The 20404-nt window shown below is 37.1% G+C and overlaps 1 non-coding gene across 1 annotated transcript; it reads left to right on the top strand.

Annotated features, from left to right (window-relative positions):
• The first annotated feature begins 1064 nt into the window (after positions 1-1064).
• On the top strand, positions 1065-1171 carry LOC122095433. Its single transcript, XR_006145132.1, has one exon. It is a non-coding gene; the product is annotated as a U6 spliceosomal RNA (small nuclear RNA).
• The last annotated feature ends 19233 nt before the right edge of the window (positions 1172-20404 follow it).

Genomic DNA, 20404 nt, shown 5'->3' with positions numbered 1-20404 from the left:
AAAACTAATCAAAACACAGTCTCTCACTTTTGTGGCCTCAACTCTGTAAAACCACTGCTTCAGCTTAAGGCTAAGATTTTATGTGTGGACATTTATCAACACTCCTGATTCAGACTCTAATTGAGAAAATTTTTAATCAATATTTTGTTCTTAATTTTGATCGCTGTGAATTCACATGCACCTATAAAAAATGGTCATCCCAGTAACATTTTCAAAATACCTCGTAATGATGACTTAAAAAAGTTGTATTATATTGCAAAAAAGAAAACAATGCAAAAAATAAAGAAAACCAATAATTAAATATTAATGATTAATAAAATAAAAGCCAAATACCAGTATTTCCAATATTTGGTGTATACTACATATTAGATTTTACAATTTGCTCATATTCCTGTACATTTAAAACTGGCTAAGATTATGATGTTCAACACGAATTTTATAAGCTATGAGTACCCTTTAAATTTACACTGTAAGATAACTTTTTATGTCTCACTCATCACTGATACATGGCTTATATAATCATTTGTTCCTTGCTAACATATAAAGAAAAGAAGCCCTAAAGTTTCAACAGAAATTGTGTAGTTAAAGTCTTATCTCTTTGCTCTGTTTCTTTACACAAAGACTTTGCAACTTCTCATTAATAAATTTTCTATAAACACTGAAATGTACATACTTAGTAATATATCTCAGCTACCATAAATCTTAAATACTTTATGGAAAAGTTTTATGACCTGACAGTCTTAATTTTGGCATATATAAGCAGGTTACCAAAATTAAACATATTTAAAACATTAAAACTTTTAACACACCTTAACACTTGCTGCAGTGTTCATTATGAGAGGTGCCCTGTATAGAATAATTGAATTCCTCCTCCTACACATCTCTTGAACAACAAACATCTGGACTCATTTTGTTTTTGTCATATCAATCTTGACTTTATTCTTAAATGTGTGCTTATGTAACAAATATCTGGTTCTAAAATTTCACAATTCTTTTGAACTTGCTTTTTGTTGAATTATCTAGTTTAAAAAAATCAATTCCACTTTATATATAAAAAATATTCTGTGCTCAATTCGGCAGCACATACACTAAAATTGGAACAATACAGAGAAGATTAGCATGGCCCCTGCGCAAGGATGACACCCAAATTCATGAAGCGTTCCACAACAACAGATGCTGGAGGGCATGTGACCAGAAGGGAACCCTACTATATTCTTGGTGGGAGTGTAAACTTGTTCACTCACTTGGAAAGCAGTATGGATGTTCCTCAAAGGGTTACACATAGAGCTCCTCTATGACCCAGCAATCCCACTTTTGTGCATTCACCCAAATGATCACTAACAAGGCCATTCTAAAACTACCAGCACAACTATGTTTATTGCAACATTATTTATCATAGCTTAGATATGGAACCAACCCCTATGCCCCACAATAGATTAATGGATCAAGAAAACATTGTGTGTGTGTGTGTGTGTGTGTGTGTGTGTGTGTGTGTGTGATGGAATTCTATCATCCATCAGAAAGAATGACATTGCCCAATTTGTTAGAAAATGGAAAGACTTGGAAAAATTTATATTAACTGAAATAGGCCAAGTCCAAAGAAACATATGTCCCATGGTATCCCTTATTTGCAATAAGTTATATATGTCTGGGAAAAGCAGAAAAGGTCAAAAGCTATGTGCATATGACTAGATAAGGTGATGTTAAACTAAATGAACCCAAGCTAGGGACACAAGTGTGTGTTTTTCCTTTCTTGCTGTTGTTTCTAATGCACTTATAATGTACGATGAGATTTTTTTTTAATTTGGTCGTCCCACACGGTATAACCCCTGTTTTCACTGTATTTGGTGTTGATGCACCTGCATCTTTTATATACATTTCTCTAATTTGGAGAGGGAAAGGGAGAAACCAAAATGCTCAAATAGAGATACTGTTTGACCCATTAAAACAATGAGTTGCCCAAGACACTATTTTGAAATACTAACTTTACAATTTAGGCAGGGTGCGGGGGGCGGTGAAGTGTATACTTGTGGAGGTGTAAGGGAGAGGTAGTTGGGGAAAAACAAAGGGGGAGGTAACAATGTTAGATAGGAAATATACTCATTACTTTGCTCATGTAACTGTAAACCCTCTGTATAGTATTTTTACAATAAAAAACGTTTAAAAATGATGGAAGAGTTTATTTCCATTATTTTAACCATATAATATCATTAAACAAGAAATTAATGCAAAATACTGACCTGAAGATATTTTGAATAAGTGTATGTGTGTGTGTGTGTGTGCGCGCGTGTGTGCGTGTGCATGTGTGTATGTGCGTGCATGTTGGCATGCCCAGAGTTTGAACTCAGAGCTTCAAGGATTTGCAAGGCCTTTCCTCTCTAGCTTTGTGAGCTATTATATGAGCTACATCTCCATTCCTGGACCTTTGCTAGTTCATTTAAATTTTTGAAAAATAATATTTTGATTTTTTTTTGCCTTAATTGGCTTCCAACTCCTACCCACAGATCCCATGCTCCTTTGTAGATATGTCGGGTAGACAAGATCACAGGTATGACAAACCAGTACAAGACTTTAGGAATAATTTTAAATGTAGAAGAAACTTTAGTTCAGGAGGGCCTGTTTTATTATTTCCTACTTTTAAAGCATTTTGGAGTGACTATATGTGAATTGTTTACGTTTTGGGATACTTAAAAGACAGTAAGTGATGGTATTTAAAAGTTTTAGTACTTTTTAAAAAGGATACTGGAACTGTGGGACAGAAAAATTTGGCTCTCTTTGGACCTCAATTTATAATCTCAGCACTGTGCATGATAACCCAAAGTCACCAACTCAGTCTGTGTTGAAGACAAAATGTGATAGAAAACAATTACCGTGGGCAATATTTTTTATGCTATTATTTATTGGACAATATGAATATTGAATTGAGAGTATAAGAGAATGGAAAGATTTTACCTACATTTTTGTATTGCTGGAAGGCTTTTGGAAACTTTGACTCATTTCCTTCCTCACTATATGTCTTTGGGCAATGCACTTAGTGCCTTGAATTACAATTTTTCTCAACACTAAAATGGTAATAACATTAGCATTACAGCAAATTTTTTAAGACCTAAGAGACATAAAACTTGTGAAATACTTAACATAAACTTCTATGAATGAGCTTTCAGTTTACCCAGTAGTTTTTTTTAATATTAAACAGAATGTGATATATATCACAGGAATCATTACATGTAGTGAGCAACCAGAAGTAATGTTATTTATTGACTATGCTGTGCTTCCAAGGAAACCAGCTGGATAACTTCTCATGCTGTAAATCAAACTGGTTATCTTATGTCTTGATAGTGTAAAACTATCAGTGACAGAATAATGAAGGAATGCTGTAGACTGGGGTGAAGTCCATATGATAATGTGCAAAACTCATAAAACGTAAAAGTAACTGAGCAGTATATTGAGTTTTACATCATTTAAGGTAAATTGCAAAGGCAGGGAAGACATAGAAGAATGAATTCTCCTTTTGATATCCTATCATACAAAGGTCCTTAGCAGGATGAACTCTTTCCTCATTCTTGTAGAGGCATCATCAGATGAGAGGAACTCTATTTTTGGGTTGCTTCCTTCAATTTATTCTTCAGTTTGCAAGAAACCAAGGAGAATTAGACATAAAGGATTTGGAAAGAGCAATCAGCATAAAATAAATAAAATACAGAGAGCCTTGTAAAAGATCTAAATAAATTGAGTTATATAGTCTCAAGTGTAAACAGAAAATGATTTAAGCAATATCATGTTATTGAAAATTGAAAATTGTGAGGAGTTGCTCAATTGTTTTCCTTTCTACTATATTGAATTAATTATTGATTTTGTATATAGAGATTAAAGATGAGATTAACAAGGAAATTGATTAAAAATCGACAAAAGTTCTGAATAGCCATATTTTGCAAAATGCCCTGAAAATCACCAGTGGGTTTACAAAGTTGTGTTTAATACCACTTCTATGCTGGATTAATGCTTTGTGAACAGAAGTCATTAGAGAAATGCAATTCAAAATTATTATGATACTACTTCATAACTATTATAACTCATCAAAAAAATCAAAGGAACTTGGTGTGGTAGTAAAGGCTTGTAATTCCAAGCATTTGGAAGGTTGGAGTAAGAGGATTTGAGCCTAAGGCCAGTCTGGGTACTGCACATAATAAAAACCTGCCTTTTCAAAAAACTCAAAACGTAATTATGTTGGTGATAGTGTGGAGAAAAGGAAATTTTCTACACTCGTGGTTAAAATACCAGTTATTATTCTCATTCTAGAAAGTAGTATGGAGTTTTCTAAAGAAATACAGAGTTGAAATATCATCTGACCCACCAATCATATGATTATTTCTCTCTGGGTAACTAGTAAATACATCTATAGTTCATTGTTATTCACATTATCCACAACAAGCAAGATATAAATCAAAGTTATGTGTTCAACTACAGACTAATAAAGCAACTGTGGTGCATGCACAAATATATTTTTGTTTCATCCCTAAACTAGCAAGAGACTTCTCCCGTTAGCCACAACTTACAATGACCTGAAAGATGTATTCTAAATAAAGAAAAATGTTGTCTTCTGATCTTTGTCCAAACACACACACACACACACACACACACACACACACACACACACACACCAACCTAAAACAACAGAGAAATTTTTCAAAAAGTAAAGCAAACTGGAATTTCTAGGGCATTTATGTCACAATATAGATGATAGTAGATATACAGAATGACCAAGTGTAGAGTTGTAATGTACAATATGAGGATGCAGCGGACAACACTGGCTTTACATAGGAATGAAGCTAATTAAGTAGGAGTTGTTCTTCCTTGTAGGGGTTGCTCTTTTAGTTGTTCTCCTTCAGTAATGGATGAGATTAACATAATTCTTTAAATATACCTGCCAGTTTGTAGAAATAATAACAAATAAGATAGCAATAATGTTGTATGCTCAACATAGAACAAAATGTCAAATTAAAATACATGAGATTATCTTTGATATAAACTAATTATTACAAATAAGGGAACCCATTGGACATATGTTTCTTTAAGTCTGGCTTACTTCAGTTAATGTGATTTTTTCCAATATCTTCCATTTCCTGACAAAGAGGTGATATTATTCTTTCTGATGGAAGCATAGTATTCCATGTGTATATAGGTGTGTGTGTGTGTGTGTGTGTGTGTGTGTGTGTGTGTGTGTGTGTGTTACATTTTCGTGATCAATTCATCTACTGAGGTGCATCTGGGTTGATTCCATATCTTAGCTATGGTAAATAATACTGTGATAAACATAATTGTGCCTTGTTTGTGGTCACTGTGATAAATACCCAGAAGTGGGATTACTGGGTAATAGGGGAGGATTATTGTGTACATCAAGGATCATCTTAGTAGATGAGCAGAATAGCTCAATTGTTAAGTACATATGACCATATAAGGTGATTCCAAGCGAAATGAACTCCAAGACATGTTATTTGTTGTTGTTGTTCTTAATGTACTATGTGATTTCTTTTTAACCTTTTGTGTTTTCCTGACTTATCACTATATTTGATTTTGATACCCTGGGTTTTGTAAATATGTTGGTCTCAACTAGGGAAGGGAAAGTGAAAAAAATGGAGAGACAAAGGACAAAGGGGAAACCTATGCAAAAGTGATAATCACAAGACAATATATTGGAAATACTCTTGGGGGGTTTGGGAGGGAAGAGGGAGAAAAATGAAGGAAGGGATAACAAGTTAGAAAAAAAGGAATTCATTACCTTACTTATGTAACTATAACCCCTTTGTACATTATCTTGACAATAAAATTTAAATAATAAAATAACATACATGAGAGCAGAAATACAGGAGATGGAAGTGGGGGAAATACTGTATTATACAATGAAGAGTAGAACAGCTGTAGACAACAGGAATTTTACAGTAACATAGGAAGTAATAAGCTATCATACAGATTTTCATCCTCATGTCAGTCACTAAAAAGGGGAAAATGCACAATCAGCAAACCAAAAGAGGTAAAATAGAAAACTAAACAATTAAGGTGGAGGGCTGGGAAGGTGGCTCAGTAGTAGAGCACTTGCCTTGCATGCCTGAGACCCTGGGTTCAATTCCTCAGCACCACATAAACAAAAAGAAAAAAGGTGGAAGTGGTGTTGTGGCTCAAGTGGTAGAGCGCTAGCCTTGAGCTGAAGAGCTGAGGGAAAGCGCCCAGGCCCAGAGTTCAGGCCCCACGGCTGGACGCCCCCCCAAAAAATATATAAAAAAACAATGAACATGGAGAGATGCTTGGAACAATAACAAATGACACAACTAGGAAACAAATAACAAGCTGGTGAGTTTAAAAAATATTACCCATAATTCTATTAAATGTTTTTTACATCACAATTTGTTAGAAATATACTTCAAATCATAGTTTAATAGTATATCATTATAATAATAGGTTACTTATTATTGATTTCTTAATATTGAATGTTTAATGTATAATTTTAGTAGCTATAGAAAAGAAAAATGTGAAACTAATTTTAATGATATATTTCAGGAATTGTAAAATTGAGAAGCATTAAAATTTAAACAATACATCATTATTGTTTCATTTATGTAAATTGATGTGGTAATTCAAATTGTATTCTACACTTAGCACTCAACATCAAATAGGAAATTATTGCACATGAATTTGGTATTAGGTTGAAGGGTGCAGCCTTGTGGTAAAATTCACACCACACAGTACACGAAGGTATGACTCCTCTCATCTAGCTTAAATTGTGGAAATTTGATTTCTACACGCATGTTAAATTCCTGTCTAGGTGACATCTATACATTTATATAAATTAAAACACGAGTAGTATTTCAGATGACACTTAAAAGTCATATTCATTAATTAAATTTTTATTATTTTGTACCAAATAAATATTTATAGAGAGACTGAATTTCTGAGTAGATGATGGTGTATTTGTGCCAGATAATACTTACTGAGGCTTATTTTATATTCCTGACATTGTTTATACAGTTGGACATAATTTTCCGTAAGGGGTTAAGTGTATTATATTGGATATATGAAAGTAAACTGAATGTTGATTCCATTAATCCTTTGCAATTTTTGTAATCCCAATATAAATTATCCATGTGTTTGAAGTAATGAAAACAACAACCGATATAAGCAACATGAATCAGTCTGTAGCAGACAAGTATTTTCACCTTTATTTTGATAGTTGTTCCTCTTTTACACTACAGAATATTCTTGGGAAAATGTGCTTCAGGCTGGCCACAATTGCAGAATATTATGGTTTAATCTATCAGTCCCATTGTTGGTAACACAGAAAATCTACTGATTCTTGTGGTTTTTATACCCTCCTACATTGCTGAAAGTTAGCATCACCTTTACTAACTTGAGGAAGGAAGCTATAGGGTCCTTTATATACAGGATCATTTCATTTGTGAAAAGGGATAGTTTTACTTCTTCCCTATTTGCATCCCCTTTATGGTTTTCTCTTGCCTATTGCTCTTGCTAGAAAGTACACTACTATATTGAAGAGTAGTAGAGAGAGTGGACATCCTTTTCTCATTCCTGTTTTTAATATATTCATGCCTCCACCTTTAGATATATACTTATTGTCATATCTTTGTCATACACATACACTAAAACTACCAGCACAACTATGTTTTTGCAGCATTATTATTATAGCTAAAATATGGAGCCAATCCAGATGCCCCTCAATAGATGAGTGGATCCAGAAAATGTGGTATATATACACAATGGAATTTCATGCTTCTATCAGAAAGAATGACAGAGCCTCTTTCTTAACAAAATGGAAACACTTGGAAAAATCATATTATGTGAAGGAAGCCAGACTCAAAGTAACATAGGATCCATGGTTTCCCTCATTTTCATTAATTAATGTATGCTTAGGATAGTCCTGGCAGATAGGTTAACTTTTATTTTTTTCATTGTGAAAATACTGTATTGAGGGGTTAAAATTACATGGGCAAGATAATGATTACATTTCTTATCAAGCATTGTAGCCTTCCTCTTGGTTTCCCCTTCCCATCCCTTCCCATCAGTCCCCCGTCCCCTACCATGTCCTCCTCCTCCCCCCAAGTGGTAATGTTTGTTTTTCCACATAACGACTTGTACATCTCATTGTTGCAATGCATCCACCTGTATCAAATGGCTATAATCAAGAACTCTAACAACAACAGATGCTGGAGGGGATGTGGACAGAATGGAACCTTACTGCATTGTTGGTGGGAGTGTAAATTTGTTCAACCATTTTGGAAAGCAGTATGGAGGTTCAAAAAACTCCACATAGAGCTCCCCTATGACCCAGCAATCCCACTTTTGGGCATTTACCCAAATGATCACAAACAAGGCCGCAATAAAGCTACCAACACGACTATGTTTATTGCAGCATTATTTACCAGAGCTAAGATATGGAACCAACCATGATGTCCCTCAGTAGATGAATGGATCAAGAAAATGTGGTATATATACACAATGGAATTCTATGCCTCCATCAGAAAGGTTCACTTTTTAAACTATTAACAATCCCTTTTTTCTCTCCCTCTTCCTCTCTGATTCCATTTGTGTGTGTGGGTTTGTGTGTGTGTGTGTGTGTGCGCGCGCGTGTGTGTGCAGTAATGAAACTTGCCTTGGAGCCTCAAATTCTTGCTAGTTTTTTTTTTCACTCATGACTGACTGAGTCTGTACTATTTGAACCAATGTTTCATTCTGTCTTTGATTGAACAATTGAACATAAATGTCTCATGGATTGCTACTCCAGCCATGTGTGTGAACCATGAGCTTCCAATCTCAGCCTAGTGAGATAGAGATACTGGCATCCAGCTTTATTGTCAAGGGTCATTTGTTTTGTTTTGTTTTGTTGTTTGTTGTTTTGTGAATCCAAAATATGTAAGGAAAAAAATAATTTATAATCAGTACTAGTCACATAAAATATGAATTGTTTAAAGATTACCTTTATAATGTTAACCTTTTGCATCCACATTATGTGATTTTATTTTTTGAACTCTCTTGTTGCAGTCAAGTCACTTATATATAATTTGAAACTTCTTCTCTTGGTTTTATAGTGTGTTAGGTGTTTCAAAACAGAATTTATCTACTACTGAAGCAAGACCTTTATGATTATTCAATGTCCTGTAATCATGTTTATTACTGATCATCGCACCATTTGAGTACAAGTAGTTTCTTATAATATCTCCACATATTTTAGAATTCTATGCCATGCACACTTCTGCCAAATATGCAAGGGCATCCTTTGTAATTCTCCATGTATTTTCATGTAATTCCCTCTACTCTCAAGTGCTAAGTCCTTTGATGGTCATGTTGATTTTCTCCCCTGTTACATTCAACATTGCACCTTGGGAACTACTGGTGTGCACTACTGTACTTCCATCCGTTCTCCTTGTGCTTTGGCTTGTACCCCTCTTCACCTCGAAGGGACAGAACTTCAGGATATTTTCTTCAATCTTTATCTCAGACATCTATCTTTATTTTCTAGCAATACATTCATTGAATTCTTTCTGTAAAGTCTAATGCCTTGAAAATGATTACTGCATTGTCATGGTATTGTTATTTGGCATTAGGGAAGAACATGGGTCCGTAACTGTAACTTAGGTAAAAGAAGATTGTAATCATGGCTCAATAGATGTTGTTCATTGGATAATGTTTACTTCAAAGTCTGCCTCCCTGCTTTCTTTTCATTGTTTTTTTTTTTTTCAATGTAGCCTTTTCTGGAAAATATTTTTGGGCCTAGTGAAGATCAATTCCTACTGTAATTAGTCATCAATTTTATTGCAACATCATTTCACAGACCCTTCTGAATTTCTTCAGGGTTTGTATAGTAGTGCTTCACATTCTTAGATATGTTTTAACATCGATGCATCCAATGATAAAGACACAATGCTTAAGTCACCATTTTGAGAACTAAAAAGAAACAATGCTGCAAACTAACTATTTGGCAATTTTCTGGTTTTAAATTCTTTTAGATTAAAATTGTTGCTGGAGAACAAACATTCTGTGTACAATTTTAGATTTTCCTAATTATTTTTAGTATACTTTCCAATGTTATATAAAGTTAAAACATTGCCACTTATTTTTATGATTTCTAAAATGGTCAGAGAAAAGGTTCTATTCATTCACAATTTTAAGACAATAGAGTGTCCATTGTGACTAAGTGAGACATTTTAAAATTTTATTTGTGGTCCTTCAAGGTTGTGCTAGGGAATCAATTCCAATGCTTTATGTGTCTTAGTCCACTTTGTGTCTCTCAGCCTAATGTGACCTGTGGTTTTATTTTCACTCAATTGGAATAAAGAAAAATTTCACTAGGAAGGAATTATTACTTGGTTACTTTCTCCAGTATCTCTCGCATACATAAAAGTAATATAATTCAAAACTTACAGAAAATTGTGTTCTATTAACAGTAACGGTTTACTTTTTGTAGCTCCACTCTTCAATAAGTCTTGCCACTTTCCTATCCCTACTTCCTATAAAACTTGACTGAATCCACTGGAAACACATTTCTCCTCCTTAAAAAGCACAACCTTAAGTAACCTACCCCCTGGTAGTCCTGCTATAAACTTTCAAAGTCCTGACTGTGACCTTCCTGAAAGTCCTCCTCTGCTACAGGGAAAGCATTCCTCTACTCCACCCCTTCCTGGAATCCCTGCTCTGCACCACCAGAAACCAGGCCACATCTATATCGCCTCCTTCTATGTCCCTCCTTGCTGCACCAACAACCACACCTACATTGGCTCTTCCCTCTAATTCTCACTTCATCCACCATATAACTCATCCCTAACTACGCTAGTCCCTCACATTCCCATTGCTCCCATATCGTAGTACCTCCAAGCTCCTTCCTTTTCTTTCATTCCCCACCCCCAAGCAGACTTCTTCCTCAAGCCCTACCTTGTTTCATCAGTAACTCCGCCTATAACTAGTCTACTTTTAAGTGGCCTAACCTCTTAAATCTAGCCCTAAACATAATCTTTCCCACAAAGCCCATCATGCTATACCAAACACGTCCACTTCCCTATAACTGCCCTTGAAGCCCCACCTTGGTTGGTCAGAAGATTGTCACACAGCCCATCTCCTGCCTGGAATGCCAGCCTTGCTTCACCACAAGCCTCTCCACCTCCCATATCTACCTTTTCAATGCCCTGCATTGCTCCCCAGATAAACCTCCCTCTATTGGGTCCTCCCTCAGATACACACGGTACTACACCAGATATCCTGCCCATAATATCCTACACCTTTGTAGACCTTCCACTCCTTTTCATAGCCCTTCCTCCAATAGGCCCATGGATCCAAGCCCTGCCCTGCCCCAGAAAAACCCCACTAGAAAACCCCCACCACACTATCCCATCTCTCAACACCCACATTGCTCCACTGGAAAACACTGCACCAGTTGGCTTCCCTCTGGAAGCCTCACAGGCTCAACTGTAAATCACTGTCCCTCAATAGTCCCTTGGTGAAGGTTGCCTTGCACTACTGGAAACCCTGTCCAAAGTCCTTGTCCTGCCTTGCAGCACTTAATTCCCCACCCAAACTTACTCCTCTTTTCGAAGTGGTGACTGGCTACACCAGAAACCCCATCCTAACCAGTCTAGTTCACTGTATCCTATCCCTGCTGTCACAAGCCCTGGTTCTGAAAAACTCCTCCATATATTGCAACTACATCCTGCTCTGCCAGAAACCCCACCTCCACCCTAACACACTTTCCAAAGGCCTGCCATTCTCCACGAGGAACCCCGTCACTTTCTAGCCCACGTTTTTCTAGCATCGCCTTATCCTCTCAAAACCAGACCCCAAAAAGCCTCTCCCTAATAGTTCCACATTACTGCATCAGAAACCCCAACTTCTGTCAGGCTCCTTTCTCTTCCCTGCCTTATGTGAATCACCACCCTACATACCCACTAGGGCTCACAATGTTCCACCAGAACCTCTCCTCTAAGTAACCTCCTCCTTTGTAACCTTGATCTTCTTCCTCCAAGCTCTGCCCCAAACAGCCTCCTCCACAGTGACGCCACGTTCTTCCACTGAAAACCTGTCCACCTGCCAGCCTCCATCCTAAAGTCCCACCTACTCCACAAGAGGCCCCGCCCCTAACAAGTCTAGTCTTTCTTGTTCTGCCTACCTTTAGAAGATATGACAGAAATAAATGATTACAGGTAATTTGAGTTAATCATTGGCTAATATAGGTGATTTGATATTGAAATATAGGGTAAATTTGAAAGTATAATCACAGTGGTCAGATATTTTGCTAAGTAATTTTGTTTCACATTAAAAACACATCTAGACCAGAATTAAGGATTTACTTTTGCTGTCTGTCAACTTGTATGTCACTTGGGAAAAGAAACTTCATGTCTTCCATGTGTGATAAAGGACTTTAAATGGTTTGATGTGCTGGCTCACATGTTTAATCATGGTTAGCAATCAGAAATAAATAGATCACAATTTGAACAAAGCCTAACCAAAAATTTAGGAAGTCCCAATCCTAACAATCTAGTGGATCATGGTGAATCATGCCATTAATCTCAGCACCACACGAGGCTAAGTCTCTGACTAGTATCTGCGTCACTTGGTAACTGGCACACTTGGAGGCAGTCACATCTCCTGATGCAGAAACTGGGCTGAGATTTCCCCAAGAGGAGGGTGGAATCTTCCACACCTTCCCAGGATGGACCTCAGAAAATGCAGTGAGCGTGCTTGCTTTCCTCCTCCAAATGGCATGAGATGCCATGCTGTTGAGGTGTAAGGTAACATTAAATTAAATTTCACATTCGTCAATTGAGCTGCTCTTCCAAGCCTGTGAGTTCAACTCAGAAAGTGTTCAGTAGGGGAGAGAGGGAGGATGAGTGAGAGGAGAAATAGAGAGAGAGAGAGAGAGAGAGAGACAGAGACAGAGACAGAGACAGAGACAGAGACAGAGAGACAGAGAGACAGAGAGACAGAGAGACAGAGAGACAGAGACAGAGAAGGAGGAAAGGAAGGAAGGAAGGAAGGAAGGAAAAAAGGAAGGAAGGAAGGAAGACAGAAAGATACAAAGAAAGAAAGAAAGAGAGAAAGAAAGAGAGAGAGAGAAAGAAGGAGAGAGAGAGAGAAAGAAGGAGAGAGAGAGAGAAAGAAGGAGAGAAAGAAAGAAAATAATTGAGAATGAACTGTTTGGAGTCAAGAGTCACATGGCAGAGGTACTACCTGTATTTGGTATTAGGTTTGCTCCAGGCCATGCAGACTCTATGCAGACACCTCCCCACTTCTTGGCTTAGTTTCCACCCTTCATGTATTATCTAGGTATCTGGCACACCTGGAGGCAGCCACTTCCCCCTCCTGCTAAGTCACAACCTGGTCAGCCTCTGGTCACACTTTCCATCTGACCAGAGAAGAGTCCCAGGCCTTGAAGTCACATCTAGATCCAGTGTGGCCAGACTTTTCCCCCACCTGGCCACACCTCATTCGGTCCTTCGCCTAGATGAATCCTGGCTCAAGGTTGGGTCGCTCTATTTTTTTGTACATGCCTTTCCACCCTATATGGCATGGGCAGCAGTTCAGTAAATAAACGATTTTACCAGACTGAATACAGTGCGGTGTTCTCTTCATTGGCTACCTAATGAAACTCACCTAATTAATATACTTTACACTTCAAAGTTTCTAGTTATGAATTCATGGATATTTTCGTGACACATGTGAGTTCAGTATCTACAAAACATATGTACTAACTCATCATTTAACAATATAATTTGGCCTGGAATATTTAATTGCAGCTTAATTAACCATAAAGTCTATTTTGTTTACTTTGCTTTGTTTTGTTTTTTTGCTTAAAGTAATAAAAGAGTTGGTAGGACAATCTGAAAGGATCTCTGGTTTCATATTTTCTCATCACCCTGGGCTACAACCTGTGTGCTACCAGGTCAGAGAATGGGACTTTGAAATTCTAGAAAGTAGATGCGCATCATTAGGCTCCATGGCTTCGGGATTTCTCAGATTATTTTTTAAATGTAATTGTTACTAAGGTGTGTACAGCGATGTTACAATTTCACAATTCATGTAATGTGTACATTTGCCTTGTAGACAATGCCACCCTTACTGAGCTTCCTCCCGGTTTTTTTGTTGTTGTTGCTTGTTTTGTTTTTGTGCTTGACTTTCAGCTGAACTCAGGATTGGGTGCTATCCCTGAGTTTTTGTAATCAAGGTTACTCTACCTCTCAAGCCTCAGCTCCCTTTATGGCTGTTTGGATGTTAATTGGAGAAAAAGGTCTCACAGATTTTCTCACTCCAGCTGGCTTTGAACTGTGATCATCAGCCTCCTGAGTAGCAAGGATTATAGGCCTGAGTCCTCAGTGTCCAGCTGCTAAAGTGTTGGTTTCGTGCTTCCCTGGTTGTATTACAATTTTCTTCGACTCTTGGCACTAATACTACATATTGCCTGGCTCAAATCTGAATTGGTGGAACATGCTTGTATTTTGAGGAAATCAGGAATAGGAAACTATAGGCCATGGGGAAATATAAGCTAAACAAATCATTTGGAACATGGCATAAACACAAATAAGTTTATTGCCAGTTGACTGTGTCCTGTCTTTACTGTTAATTCTGCATGGCCTGTGAATGATGTTATACATATCCAAATGGCCATTGGCAGAAATAAGGTTTCTCATCCTGTCCTAAAAACAAAACAAAAACCAAATATTATGTATGAGTCCAGCAATTTCCTCTAGTTAGAGAACAATCTGTCCTAATTTATGAAAAAAAAGTCCTTTATTCAAGTGCTACTTTTTCTAACCACAAATATAATGAAATCTGTAGAAGATTATAGAATTCTATACCAATGCTGACATTTTAATTCACAAGTAATTCAGACTTTGAAATGTTTATTTTTTGTCAATTGTGCAGCTTGAACTCAGGGCCTGGGCACTGTCCCTGAGACTCTGTGCTCAAGTTAGTTAGCACTCTACGAATTGAGGCAAGGAGCCACTTCTGGCTTTTGAGTTGTTAATTGGAAAAAGAGTCTTATGGGGACTTTTCTTCCTGGGCTGGCTTAGAACTGCAATCCTCAGATCTCAGCCTCATGAGAAGCTGGGATTACAGGCATGAGCCATTGACACCTGTCTTCAAAAAGTCTTTTTTTAATTGTGAAAATACAATACAGAGGGGTTACAATTACTTGGGCAATGTAATGAGTGCATTTCTTCTCAAGCATTGTTGCCCCATCCTTTGTTTCCCCTTCTGATCCCTTCTTATCTCCCCCCCACACACCCCACCACCACACACCGCACTCCCCATCCCCCCCCCCCGGCCAAAGTTGTAAAGTTTGTTTTTCAACAACGTCTTGTATATCTCATTGATGCAACGGGTCCACCTGTATTCCTATTTAAACCATTTGTTGTTTCCATTCCTCTCCACAAATTATACCAAAATCAAATACAGTGAAAGCAGGGTTATATCGTAGGGGAGGGACATACAAAGCAACAAAGAAATCATCTTATAAATATGTGAGAATCAATCACAAGAAAGAAAAATCATTTGGATCCTTCTCTTGTGGTTCATTTCACTTAACATCCACTTATCTGAACTTTTCTGCTTGTCTCAGACATATACTAGTTATTGCAAATATGGGTAAACATGGGACCTCTGTTTCTTTGGGCCTGGCTTATGTCACTTAATATAATTTTTTCCACGCTTTTTCAATTTCCTTACAAAAAGTGTAATGTCATTCTTTCTGATGGAAGCATAGAATTCTATTGTGAATATAGACCAAATTTTCTTGATCCATTCATCTACTGAGTGACATCTGGGTTGGATATATCATTGCTATGGTAAATAATGCTGCAATAAACATAGCTATGCTGGTAGTTTCTTATGGTCCTGTTTGTGATCATTTGGGTAAATGTCCAAAAGTTGGATTACTGGGTCATAGGGGAGCTTCATGTGGAGTCTTTTGAGGAATCTCCATACTGCTTTCCAAAGTGGTTGAACAAGTTTACACTCCCACCAACAATGAAGTAAGGTTCCTTTCTGTCCACATCCCCTCCAGCATCTGTTATTAGAGTTCTTGATTCTAGCCATTCTAACTGGGGTGAGGTGGTCTCTCAATGTTGTTTTGATTTACATTTATGTTATGGTTAGGGAAGTTGAGCATTTCTTCATGTGTCTATTGGCTATCCTTATTTCCTCTTCAAAGAAGTTTCTCTTTAAGTCTTAGACGACTTATTTATTGGGCAGTTGTTTCTTTGAGGATTTGTGGTTGGGCGATTTAATTTTTTGAATTCCAGGTATATTTTAGATATGAGACCTTTGTCCATTGTATGGCTAGCGAACATTTTCTCCCAGTCTGTGGGCTTTCTACTGATCTTCCTAGCTATATCATTTGCCATGAAGAAGCTCTGCAATTTCATGCAATCCCATTTGCCCAACCTTTCTTTGATTATTTGTGTTTCTGGGTCTCTATTAAGAAAATTTTGTCCTGTGCCAAGGAGATCTAGGGTTTCTCCTATTCACGGGCTCCACTCCCAAATTACTTCAGCTGATTCAAAACTTTGGCAAAGTAGCAGGGTATGAAATTAACCCTCAAAAAATGTCTTTTCTGTATTCCAACAATGAGAAAAGCATGGCTTAAATTAGGAAAGCAACTCCATTCATCATAGCCCCACAAAAAATAAAATCCCTAGGAATTAACTTAACCAAGAAGTGCAGGACCTCTATGATGAAAACATTTAAAGACCTGAAAAAGACAATAAAGCAGAACTTAGAAAGTGGAAAAACCTCCCTTGCTCCTGGATTAGAAGGATTAATATCGTTAAAATGGCAATACTACCCAAGGCTCCCTACAAATGTGATACCTCTCAATATTCCAACTTCATTCTTCAAGGAAATAAAGGAAGCAATCCAAAAATTCATATGGAATAATAAAAGAGCCCAAATAGCCAAAACGATCCTTAACAGACAATATAGTGCTGGAGGAATATCAATACCAAATTTCAAACTCAACTACAAAGCCATAGTAATCCAAACAGCTTGGTACTGGCAACAGAACAGACTTCAGGACCATTGGAATAGAATTGAAATCCCAGAAATGAACCTACAGATGTATAGTCATCTCATCTTTGATAAGGGAGCTAAAAAAAGAATGGAAGAAAGACAGCCTCTTCAGTAAATGGTGCTGGCAAAATTGGTTAACTACTTATAGAATACTAAAGCTCCATCCTTATCTATCACCCTGCACCAAAATCAACTCCAAATGGATCAAAACCTTGGGAGTCAAAGCAGACACTCAAATACTCATTTGTAAAATGATGAACTGCTTAATGCCCCTGGTTCACATATATAATCCAAGCTATAGTTCAGATGAAAGGTATGAGGAACAAACACTAGTTGTGTGTTGTTCATGATGGTTTATTTTGGCAGGTTTAATATTGTTTGTTTCTTTTTTTTCATTTTTTTATTTTTATTATGAACATACTGTACAGAGGGGATACAATTAAATGGGCAAGATAATGAGTACATTTCTAATCAAGCATTGCAGCCTCCTCCTTTGTTTACCCTTCACATCCTTTCCCAGCCTCTCCCAGTCCCCCAACCCAATCCTCCCCCCACCCCCTGCCACATCAAAGTTGTAAAGTTCGTTTTCGACATGACAACTTGTACTTTTCAGTGTTGCAACCGGTCCACCTGTATCCTTAAACGACTTGATTTCCCTCTTCTCTTGCACAAGTTTTACCGACATAAAATATAGGGAAAGCAGGGGTTATACTGTGGGGGAGGGAAATAAACAGCAACAAGGAAATAATCTTATAAATGCGTTAGAAACAAATGAGTAAAAGAAAAAAAAAACATTTAAATACATATCTAAGGGTTCATTTTCCTAACATCATATTATCTGACCTTTTCTGCTTGACTCATACATATACTAGATATGGCAAATAAGGGAAATCATGGGACCTATATTTCTTTGGGCTTGACTTACTTCACTTAATACAATTTTTCCAAGCCTTTCCATTTCCTAACAAATGGGACAATGTCATTCTTTCTGATGGAGGCATAGAATTCCATTGTGTATATATATACCACATTTTCTTGATCCATTCATCTACTGAGGGGCTTCTGGGTTGGTTCCATATCTTAGCTTTGGTAAATAATGCTGCAATAAACATAGTTATGCAGGTAGCTTTAGTGTGGTCTTGTTTGTAAACATTTGGGTAAATGCCCAAAAGTGGGATTGCTGGGTCTTAGGGGAGCTCTAAGTGAAGTCTTTTGAGAAACTTCCATACTGTTTTCCAAAGTGGTTGAACAAGTTTACACTCCCACCAACAATACAGTAATATACTGTCCACAATACTGTCCACATACCCTCCAGCATCTGTTGTTAGAGTTCTTGATTTTTGCCATTCTAACTGGGGTGAGGTGGTATCTCAATGTTGTTTTGATTACCATTTCTTTTATGGCTAGGGAAGATTAGCATTTCTTCATGTTTCTATTAGCCATCCTTCTTTCTTCTTCAGAGAAGTTTCTCTTTAAGTCTTTAGCCTACTTATTTATTGGGCAGTTGTTCTTTGAGGATTTGTTGTTGGGGGATTTAATTTTTTGGGTTTCGAGTGTATTTTAGATATGAGACCCTTGTCCATTGTTTGGCTAGTGAAGATCTTCTCCCAATCCGTGGGCTTTCTATTGATCTTGCTAGCTATGTCCTTTGCCGTGCAGAAGCTCTGCAACTTCATGGAATCCCATTTGTCCAACCTTTCTTTGATTTGTTGTGTTTCGGGTCTCTATAAAGAAAATTTCGGCCTGCTCCAAGAAGACCTAGGGTTTCTCCTATTCCATCCTGTAATGTTTTCAGAGTGTATGCTTTGACTCTGAGGTCTTTGATCCATATGGAGTTGATTCTGGTGCAGAGTGATATATAAGGTTCTAGCTTTAGTTTTCTACAGGTAGTTAACCAATTTTGCCAGCACCATTTACTGAAGAGGCTGTCTTTCTTCCATTCTATTATTTTAGCTCCCTTATCGAAGATTAGATGGCTACAGGTCTTTAGGTTCATTTCTGGGTTTTCAATTCTATTCCATTGTTCCTGAGGTCTGTTCTTGTGCTGGTACCAACCTGTTCTAATTATTATGGCTTTATAGTAGAGTTTCAAATTTGGTATTGATATTCCTCCAGCAGTGTTCTTTCCGTTGAGGAGCGTTTTTGCTATTCAGGGTCTTTTATTGTTCCATACGAATTTTTGGGTTGCCTCTTCTATTTCCTTGAAGAATGAGGTTGGAGTTTTGATAAGTATCGCATTGAATTTGTAGATAGCCTTGGGAAGTATTGCCATTTTCACGATGTTACTCTTTCCAATCCAGGAGCATGGGAGGTTTAGCCATTTTCTGTTTTGTTTTCCTTTTTCAAGATTTTAAAATTTTCATCATAGAGGTCCTTCACTTCTCTGGGTAAGTTAATTCCTAGGAATTTTATTTTTTGTGGGGCTATTACAAATGGAGTTGATTTTCTAATTTCACCAAAACTTTTCTCATTGTTGGCATACAGAAAAGCCATTGATTTTGGGGGGTTAATTTTATACCCTCCTACTTTGCCAAAGTTTTGAATCAGCTTCAGTAATTTGGGAGTGGAGTCTATGGGATTCTTTAAATACAAGATCATGTCATCTGCAAAGAGGGAGAGTTTTACTTCTATTTCCTTATTTGGATCCCCTTTATGTCTGCATCTTGTCTTATTGCTGTAGCTAGGCATTCTAATACTAGATTGAAGAGAAGTGGAGAGAGTGGACATCCTTGTCTTGTTTCTGAGTTAAAGGAAATGGCTTTAGTTTTTCATCATTAAGTATAATGCTGGCTGTAGGTTTGTCATATACAGCCTTTATTGTATTGAGGAATGTTCCATGGATTCCTAATTTTTCCAAACCCTTCATCATAAAGGGGTGTTGCATCTTGTCGAATGCTTTTTCTGCATCTATTGAGATAACCATGTGGTTCTTATTCTTGCTCCTGTTGATGTGATGAATAATATTATTTGATTTGCGTATATTGAACCAAGTTTGCATCCTTGACATGAATCCTGCTTGATCGTGTTCTATGATTTTTTGGGTGAATTGTTGAAGTCGATTGGCCAAAATTTTGTTGAGAAGTATTGCATCAATGTTCATCAATGAAATGGGTCTATAGTTCTCTTTCTTTGATGAGTCCCTGCCTGGTTTGGGATGAGGGTTATGATGGCTTCATAGAATGTGTTCGGTAGTGAACTTTCTCTTTCAATTTCATTGAAGAGTTGGAAGAGTATTGGTGTGAGCTCTGCTTTGAAGGCCTTGTAGAATTCTGCTGTAAAACCATCTGTTCCTGGAATTTTCTTAGCTGGGAGGTCTCTTATTGCTGTTTCTATTTCAATG

The sequence above is a fragment of the Dipodomys spectabilis genome, unplaced genomic scaffold, assembly GCF_019054845.1.
Source record: "Dipodomys spectabilis isolate Male_0828 unplaced genomic scaffold, ASM1905484v1 ptg000351l, whole genome shotgun sequence".
NCBI lineage: Eukaryota > Metazoa > Chordata > Mammalia > Rodentia > Heteromyidae > Dipodomys > Dipodomys spectabilis.
Note: the sequence above shows the minus strand (reverse complement) of the source record. Positions and strands in the feature narration are given on the sequence as shown.